This window comes from Cryptomeria japonica, chromosome 2, assembly GCF_030272615.1.
Source record: "Cryptomeria japonica chromosome 2, Sugi_1.0, whole genome shotgun sequence".
NCBI classification, from domain to species: domain Eukaryota; kingdom Viridiplantae; phylum Streptophyta; class Pinopsida; order Cupressales; family Cupressaceae; genus Cryptomeria; species Cryptomeria japonica.
In genome coordinates, this window is record NC_081406.1 from 568,708,156 (window position 1) to 568,716,057 (window position 7,902).

The 7,902-nt window shown below is 31.4% G+C and overlaps 1 non-coding gene across 1 annotated transcript; it reads left to right on the forward strand.

The window, feature by feature from the left end:
- Positions 1–6,355: 6,355 nt before the first annotated feature.
- Positions 6,356–6,439, forward strand: LOC131043558 (small nucleolar RNA Z159/U59). Its single transcript, XR_009105554.1, has one exon. It is a non-coding gene; the product is annotated as a small nucleolar RNA Z159/U59 (small nucleolar RNA).
- The last annotated feature ends 1,463 nt before the right edge of the window (positions 6,440–7,902 follow it).

Sequence of the window (7,902 nt, forward strand, 5' to 3'; positions counted from 1 at the left end):
TTTCCCTGTGTAACACTTTATATAAGATTATTTCGAAGGCTTTTGCTATCAGACTTAAGGTGATTCTAAGAAGGTTCATCTCAGACGAACAACATGGCTTCACCCCAGGTAAGGAGATTTCAGATAGCATTGTTCTGGCAGCGGAGATCATTCAGTCAATGGGTAAGGACCACACGAAAGGTATGGTGGTTAAATTAGATGTCAGTAAGGCTTATGATCAGGTTATATATGATTTTCTCATGCAAGTGTTAGAAAATTTTGGCTTTTATAGGAAGATTAGGTTCTATATTTCCTCCTCTTTCTTTTCCATTCTTGTCAATGGCACTACTTGTGGATTTTTCAAAGCAATCATAATGGTTTGAGACAAGGAGATCCCCTGTCTCCATCTTTATTTGTTTTGATTGATGAATTTTTAGGGAGGAATATCAGGAAGAAACATTTCATGGCTTTGTGAAAAAGAATTAAGGTGCATAGAGATTTGGAGGCCATTACTCATTCGTAGTTCATGGATGATACAATTCTATTCGGAGAAGCTACAAAAATAAAAGCTAAGGAGGTCATGGATACTTTGAGGCAGTACACAGATGCCTTTGGACAGTCTATGAACAAACTTAAATCATAGTTATTCTTGGTGAACACTAGCAAAAGTATGCAAGCTAAGATCACAAATATTCTAGAATTCCCTATGGCACAATTTCCAATGAGGTATCTGGTTGTCACGTTGTTCATGGGCAAAAATGAAAAACAGATGTGGGAAGAAATAATAAATAAATGTCAAGCTAAGTCTATGTTATGGAAAAATAGGTGGTTATCTCAAGCCGGTAGAATCCTAATGATGAAATCAGTGCTATCTATGATCCCCATATACAGTATGTCATGTTTCAGACTTTCGGCTAGAGTCATAGGGGCATTGGACGGATTACTTAATAAATTTCTCTGGGAAGGTTCTAAGGATGTAAAGAGAATCCCATTGATCAATTGGGAGACAACCTATCTGATGAAAGAAGAGGGAGGTGCAGGGCTCGGGAAAATGGATCTACAAAACTGAGCCTTGGGAGTCAAGCTAGCGTGGAAGATGTATAAATTTCCTCACAAACCATGGTGTAAGATGATGAGATATAAATACTTGGACTCTAGGGACATGGAGAGAATATTCACAGTAGGAAATGTTGAATCAGGCTCGATAGTATGGAAATTCATATGGGAATGCAGAGGAATCATTATAGAATCTTACATGGAAGATTGGAAACGATAGGAAAGCTCAGTTCTGGAGAGATTTGTGGCAATGAGAGATTCCACTCATCAAATGCATAGAGGATAAGGAGTGGGTACAAGTGGTTGAGAATAATGTTGGAGTATTGGTAGCAAACTATGTTGACGGTCCATCTCAAGGTTGTTCGAAGATCAAGTGGAAACAGGTTGGAATATGGAATATGGAGAACTCCATAAATTTAAGCAGATTATTGGAAGATAGGTCAGTTTTTATGCATGAAGGAGAGGATTCCCTACTATGGTTTGCGACTAAATTCAAAAACTATAAGGTTAACCTTGGTTACACTATCTAAAGGAGAAGAGCGTTGGTATCCTATGTTGGAACAAAAGTGTTGTGCCGAAAGTTGGTGCATTCCTTTGGATAGCGTTGCACGACATAATTTTAACAGGTAGTAGGTTGAAATCTATAGGAATTACCGAACCAAATGTGTGTATAATGTGTTTGAAGGAGGAGGAAACCCTAGACCATCTCCTCCTTCGATGTCCCGTAGTAGAAGCGTGTTGGAACTTTCTCTCAGAGAGGCGCGAGTGGCATTCGGCAAGAGGTTGAAGTCTATTGAAATTATTTCTCACATGGCCGATAACAGGTAGGCATTTGAAATGTGGGGACTTGTGGGTGGTAGGAACCTGAATGGTGACGTGGCAGATATGGAAGGAAAGAAACATGAGGACATGCAAGGAGTAAGTTAGCCAGGTGGACCACGTCATTGATCAAATCAAAAAGGGAATCAAAGAAGTGGTGAATGGGAAAATAACAAGGAAGCGAATTAGAACATTCTCCAATTGGGATAGAGTGATGGAATCTAAATGGGCCTTGAAGGATTTGAGTGTTTGTTTCCTATCCAATAAAAAGAAAAGGAGGAAAGAGGTCAGATGGGTAGCCCTAGAGGAAGGTTGGAAAAAGCTAAATTTTGACAGAGTCAACAAAGGCAATCCAAGAGAGGCGGGATGTGGAGCTATTCTGAAGGATGAGACAAGAAAGATGATAGTTGCAATCAAAGGTATGATGGGAAGAGTCACAAACAATGAGGCAGAGTTGAGGGCTTTGGAGAAAGGGCTGAAAATTTGTGTGGAGATGGGAATGTCAAAAATTCTAATTGAGGGTTGGTCATTAACGAAATCATGAGAGCCAGATTCTGTATTTGGAAGTTAAATAGTTGGTTGCCAACTATAGAGGATAAACTAAATCGAATTTCAGAATTTCACATTGCACACACTTATCGAGAGGGGAGCCAAGGTGATAATTGGTTGCAAAACGAGGGGATAAGGACGGGTACAAAGCAATTACTTACTGAAGGGATGGACATTAACAAGGAAATGAGAGACATTCTGAATTATGACAGAATAGTGCATCCCCGTGAAGGGATAGGATAAGTTCCATCGCTTCTGATGATAGATGTCGGGATCAAAGATGGGTAAGAATTTGATGATATTATTCCTGGCATTGATTCCAACCAAGAGGCCAAGTTTATGACGGTAAGAGAAAGAATGATATGAGACAGATTTGATGGGAGCACCAGACTTTCAAAAAAAGTGCATTCCAGATATGGATAGATGTGTGGTCCAGATTTGGGGAAGAAGCTTCGAGATAGAAGGAGTCTGCTATAAAGTAGATTGCAGGGAGAGTCTTTCGCACAAATTCGAAATGACAGTGATATTTGGTATAGTATTTTCTTGTTAATATAGCGAGGAGTGGGAAGAAACGCTAGAGGAACAGGTTAATAGGTTGTTCAACAAAGCCAATGACAGAGAGAAAGAGACGGTGATCCAAATCCTAGGGACAAATTTCTGGAGTAATGGACAAGTGCACGACGGGACGGTGATGGAGAAGTTGTTTGAGCCTATTGTACAGACTTTAGGCTACCCGATATCAACCAACGAGACAGCTAGGAGGATGGTTAGGGAGGAATTATCCCAAGGGGTCTTGGGAGCCATGGATGGTATAGTGGTAGTTCCAGAGTCTGGATGTATGCTGGGGTACTTCCAGCTGAATGCAAAGGGAAAGAAGAATAAGATGAAGGCGTGAAACCTGTTCAAAGCTAGGGTGATAAAGGAATCAAACTTGGACAAGTTTGTTGATTTCATGTAGGAGAATGAGGATGTTATGCCTGCTGAGATAGTGGATAGGGTGGTAGAGATAAGAAATAGGATAGTCTACTTATACAACTGAGAATGATCTTAGCTAGTATGTCATGTTTTCTGGTTATTAATGAAATAAAAATAAATTAATATAAAATACTTAAAAATTGAAAACAATGGGATAAATAAACTTATCTCATCAAATAAAAAAATAAAGTTCATTAAGCTTATTAATGAGATAAGTTTATTGCTAAGCATGAAAAATTAAAGTTAACTATTCAATTTAGAAACATTAATGGGACAAATTTTATTATATAATTAAACTAAATTCTAATTCCTTAAAAAATAATTATCACATGTAAATCATTTCATTTTTTAGAATTATACTAAATTCTAACTTCAAAGAAGCTTTTGATTTAAATTTTATATTTGTAGGAGAAATGCATTGACTTTTCTATTTGTGGCTTTAATTATATTCTATCATCCTTCAAATTTCAATAATTAATATAATAATTAAATAATTAAATATTCACAATATTTTTAAAACTTAAATTTCATTCTATTATGAAGCTAAATTTTAATTCATAAAATTCATCAAATATTTATTAAGTAATTGTTAAACTAATTAGGTCGAGAGGCGTATTACACTCACACAATGGTTCAAAGAATGTCTATTAATAAAAACTCTCTTGATTAAAATTGACGCCCATCTATAATTACTACTACTTTTGCTTTTGTTTCTAATTTCATATTCATGTAAGAAAAACAAAAAACTAATAATAAAGAAAGTAGAAATATGAGCATGTTTCTATTTAGAACATTTGATTTCATATTGGATTTGAAATTTAATATTGGATTTAATTTGTTTATAATTTCACTACATAAAGCAAAAATTGGATTTGAAATTTCATATTGTATTTGATTTATTTTTAATTTATGATTTTAATAATTTAGTCTTAATTTTAATTATCATAATATAATTACACTAAGAGACATATACAATGACATGTGTAAACAAAAACAATATTATTATTTTTAATTAATTTTTATTTAATTATTATTATTATTATTTATCTTCATCTAGATTATCTCATTTATCCATGGCAAATTGGCAAGTTTTCATACTCCAACAGATAAATTTTCCATCCTCAATCAAATAAGATTATACAATAAGAGTATAAATCGTTGTGTGTATATTGTCATCTACAATATATTGTGAAGAAAATAAGTTTATATACTCATTTTTAACTCATTAGCAAGGACAAAATAGAGATATTCATTCCACCAAGTAAGAAAATTATAGTGCTACATTTTAGTGATAGTTTCATTTGCAATTTTTCTCTTATCTGTGTATAAAGTGCAAGTTTTTGCTATATTTTGTGTCTACTATTTAGGTGTATTCCAGAGCATTTATGGTTTTATATTAATTGGCTATTATGTTTTATCTCAGGTTGATAGCGTATTACACTCACATAATGGATCAAAGAATTTTTTTGATTAAGGAACAAATGAGTTTTGAGGGGACTTGAAAGTCCTTACAATAGGTTTTGAAGGGACCTAAAACCCTGAGATTTTGCATGGATCTGAAACCCAAAGAAAGAAAGTTGCAACAAGATACATCAGCAACAACTTGCAACCCAACCACAACCTAACAACAAATGATAAACATTAAGGGATCAACTGTAAAACAAGAAGGCCAAAGCCAACAAAACAAACAACTCAAGCAATGTAGGGTTTTTCTAGGCTCCCTCAACCAAATCAATGGGTTTTGACAAGGCTCCCATAACCTTAATCTTGAGAGATTTCCACACATATCTCTCCTTATCATTCATGAACTCCACCTCCGAAGGATACAACAAAGAGATGAAAGAGAGAGGGGCATCAAAAGATTCCCCACAACCAAAAAATAGGGCCCTAACAACCCCCAAGCAACACCACACAACTTCTCCAGAACAAACCATCTTCACCTCAATAGAACATGACACCACCTCTATAGGACGATATGAAGAAAATATGTGATGTTGAAACTTAATCACCAAACCACCTGACCAAACCCTCTCTACCTCAATAGGAGAGGCCAAGGCACAAAGGGTAAAAAGGGCAAAGAGAGCCCCCATGGATCGAAGAATGTTTGTTAATAAAAGCTCTCTTGATTAAAATTGACACCCATTTATAATTTCAACTAATTTTGCTTTTGTTTCTAATTTCATATTCATGTAAGAAAAATAAAAAAACTAATAATAAAGAAAGTAGAAATATGGGCATGTTTCTATTTAGAACATTTGATTTCATATTGGATTTAAAATTTTATATTGGATTTAATTTGTTTATAATTTTCACTACATAAAGCAAAAATTGGATTTGAAATTTCACATTGTATTTGATTTATTTTTAATTTTTAATTTTAATAATTTAATCTTAATTTTAATTATCATAATATAATTACGCTAAGAAATATATACAATGACATGTAAACAAAAGCAATATTATTATTTTCAATTAATTTTTACTTTATTATTATTAATTTTTAAATTTTTTTTATCTTCATCTAGATTATCCTACTTATCCATGGCAAAATTGGCAAGTTTTCATCCTCCAATAGATAAAGTTTCCATCCTCAATCAAATAAGATTATACAATAAGAGTATAAATTGTTATGTGTGTATAGAAGAAAATAAGTTTATATGCTCATTTTTAACTCATTGGCAAGGACAACTTAGAGATATTCATTTCACCAAGTAAGAAAATTATAGTGCTACATTTTGGTGATTGTTCCATTTGTGATTTTTCTCTTATCTGTGTATACATAGCAACTTTTCTCTATATTTTGTGTCTACTATTTAGGTGTTCTCCAAAGCATTTGTGATTTTTAATTAATTGGCTATTGTGTTTTATCTCAGGTTGATTTTAGGTAGGGATATATCTTTTATGATTATTCATTTATTATATTTGATTGCTTCATTTGTATCATTCCCTAAATGAAAATGATTTTGGCTTTTGCATTATCACTTGTGATGATCAAAATGATACTTTTGTTATTATGAGATTTTAGATGCGAAAAAACTTTGGAGACCTGAACTGAAGAGATTTGTGCATGGGAGTTCTGAGGTAATGTTGAATATAAATTTCTCTTACTATTTAAATTTATTCAAGATTTTTTCTATGTGCGCATGCAATTGTGTAAGGGCATAAAATGGTTGGATCAAATAGTTCTATTCTCTTAAGGTCTCTTTATTATTCCAAAATATTTGTTGAACTAATTTGTGCATCATTTTGAGGTAATAACAAACTGTTATGCGCAAAGTCATCCAATACCAATAGGCTTCTCTTAGATTGACTAGAAAACTACTCCTTTGGGCGGATGGGTTTTTACTATTGTGGTTTTATAGTTGCACAAATGCTTTGTAAACTAAACTAACTTTAATTTTGTATTTTAGAAGGTTGTTGGCTTAATTTGTTGTAATTCTAACCACTGTTCTCAAATAAATGAATTAAAATTCGGAATTCTAATATTTTTCTTATTTATAATTTTAATGAATTAGATTTTATTTCTTTATGGTAGTTTAGCTTAAATATGTTTTATTAAAAGATAATTCTATTTATAAGACTCAAATTAGATGAGCATGGTTTTTGTAGTCTAAGTATGAGTCTCGAGTTTTGATTTAATTTTTAAAAATCATTAATGATTATACAACCATTTCTTTAATTAAAAATGAAAATTAAGTAAATAATAAATATTGCATGTCAAATGTCATCTTAAATTGTGGAAATGAACACAAATTTTTTTATTACTATTAGATTTTCTTTTAATTGAATTTAAAATCTTAATTTTTTTGCTTTTATTATTTTTTAACATTTAATGTGCTTGCTTTAACAATTTTTAAAATGAAATTGCTTTAAATTAAATTGAAAAGTCTAAGTAGATTTCGCTTTTACTATTTTTAAACTTTTACTTTCTTTTAAAAAAAATATTTTAGAAACTTTAATTTAATGTGTTAAAAATATAAATTAATTGATTATAAATATTTGCATAATTGTGCAATGTGAAAATTAATTAAAAATAAATATTGCAAGTAAATTTTTATCATAAATTGTGGATATGCACATCAATTTTTTTATTGGAAGAATATTTTTTAATTGAATTTAAAATCTAAATATTTCTTGCTTTTACAATTTTTAATCTTTAATGTGCTCGCTTTGAATTTTTTTTTTATAATGGAATTTTTTTAAATTAAATTTAAAAGTCTAAATAGATTTAGATTTTACTATTTTTAAATTTTTAGTGTGCTTCGTTTAAAATTATTTTATAAAATTCAATTTAATATGTTGAAAATAAAAATTTATTTATTATAAATATTTGCATGATTGTACAACACAATTTTTTTTTAATCAAATGTGAAAATTTATTTAAAAAATATTGCATGTAAAATGTTATCTTAAACCCTAACACTAACTATAATTCTAAATCTAATTAAACCTAAATTCTAAATCTAATTGAACATTAAACTGAATTGAACCTTTCTTACCTTAATTTTAAATCTAATTAAACCT